This window comes from Solanum verrucosum, unplaced genomic scaffold (genome assembly GCF_900185275.1).
Source record: "Solanum verrucosum unplaced genomic scaffold, falcon-dt-bn FXZP01000021.1, whole genome shotgun sequence".
Lineage (NCBI taxonomy): Eukaryota > Viridiplantae > Streptophyta > Magnoliopsida > Solanales > Solanaceae > Solanum > Solanum verrucosum.
Window position 1 is genome coordinate 375290 of NW_026020167.1, and position 2083 is coordinate 377372.

Sequence of the window (2083 nt, forward strand, 5' to 3'; positions counted from 1 at the left end):
CAGCTTTACTGGACATAAAGAACTCCCTGGACTGTTTGGCAGATCTTGAGTAATTAAGTTCTTTGCCTGGACTGTTTGGCAGATCTGGTTCAACAAGATCAATATAAGAGTTATGAGTAATAATATTTTTACTTGTATGACTGTGACTTTTCTGGGAATTATCCTCATCCATCTGTTCTTGAGGTGTCTTAGGTCTCTCCTCATTGTTTGTATTTTTTTTTAAAGAGAGAACATTTTCCTAAATCATAATAAAAAATTGATATTCAGTTCCAATGAAAAGTACATTCCAGAAAACAAGAGTTTATGGTTTAGCATCACATAAATCTGAATGAGGATCAATGTCGAAAAAATGCCAACTTGAACCATGGAAGGAACGAAATAGATCATCTGAAAAAGGATCAATGGAACACTATTTTATAAACTGCCTGATTGCTACGATATGCTTCCTAGAATCAATGGGAAGCTCTTTTACAAACTGCCTAATTGCTAGGATATGCTTCCTAGAATCAGCAAGTCTAAGGTTTTTACACTCTGACACGTGTTGCTCATACGCCTCAAAATTGTTTCCAAACAGTGTCATATTACTCAATATATCATGCCTCCAATTTGCCTCTAGAAGATTCTCATATAGTTCAGCATAACAATGTGGCATGAAGAGCATCGTAGGTCTTAAAGCTTGCCATTGACCCTGTTCATTGATTGTTAGGACAGAACAACCAAGAGTTGTCAGCACCCTAAATTCTGCCAGAGAGATCAGTGGATCAAATATCTCTACCTCCCCAATCCAACTAAATATTCTTTTTATTAAGATTGCAAGACTAAGCTGTAATCTAGGAGGCTCATACGATTCTATGCTACCAATTCCATATATTACCATCTGCATCTTTCCTTCTGATCCCACAGCTTTTAGAAACCTATCAAATATTTGAGGTGTTTGTAACTGATCCAAAAATGTCAACCAGAAGGAAAAGCTCTCAAGTTTGCTAATGTAGGTTTGTATTTTCTACATCAATTTAGATTATCTCTTTGGATTGGTCTCAATATCTGCTAGAGTCCACAGTTGTTCTTGTTTTTGCCGTTTGTGAATGATAACTTTCTGAGAATTTCTTTTATGTTTTCTATGACGAGGCAATACAACAGTCCAATCTTCAGCTAGGTTAGGCTTCTCAAGAGCTGGTGTCTTTGCTGATGAAGCCATTTCTCTATACCTACTTGAGAATGACAGAGACTGAGTATGTTTGAAATATGTTGTTAGTCAAGGAACTAACCCCAAAATAGAAGTAAATACCTCACAGATGCTTTTCTTTTGAAAAATAAAGTGAAATTCTAGCCCGCACTCTTTCTCCTCACTAAGATTCATTCATGTTTATCGTAGAGCTAAGCTGATGTTGCATCTAAGAAAGTCATCGACGGAGCTCAATTCTCACCGGGACCTTATTGTTTGTATTGTTTTTGTTATTCTTCTTTTTTTGAGTTTGCCACTGTTCTTCCTGCTAATTTGACTCTTCTTCTTGGTAATGGTGCTACCTTGAGTCTATCTGTGATGTTTTATGAACTTGTTGCATGCGACTGAAAGAGGTGGTTAGTTCTAGAGATTACGCATGCTTGTGGATTATGTGCTCCTACTTTTCCTCTTTCTCTATTTTTTCTTTCTGGAAGTGGTCCATTGAGTTAAAGTACGTTGCAGGGGATTGTGATTCTCGCTGTTGCTTTAACTTGTGACTACTCCTTCAAATTTCAGTAATATATATGAAGTGATTATCTCTTAATTTCTACTGCCCCTTCTCCCTTCCTCTTTTATATTCTAGAAAAGAACATATATTTGTCCATGATGACTAATTCATGGGTTGGGGGAACTAGCCTTTAGGGTCATTTCCTTCTGGAAAAGGAACTAATGTAACTGAATATGTAAATCTGGCAAGGTCTTATATTGTTTATTGTGTGCTATATAATCTGTGTGCTGGAATTTTTAGCTTATTGTAAGATGAGTTCTTACAATAAACAACAACATACACTGTGAATGCATATTAATGTTATCACATTTTTAGTTGCATTATAAGATGTTTGTATCTTTGTCCCAGCA

General features: G+C 36.1%; 1 pseudogene; it reads right to left on the reverse strand.

Annotated features, from left to right (window-relative positions):
• Positions 1-301: 301 nt before the first annotated feature.
• Positions 302-1360, reverse strand: LOC125828745 (protein SENSITIVITY TO RED LIGHT REDUCED 1-like; annotated as a pseudogene).
• Positions 1361-2083: the final 723 nt, after the last annotated feature.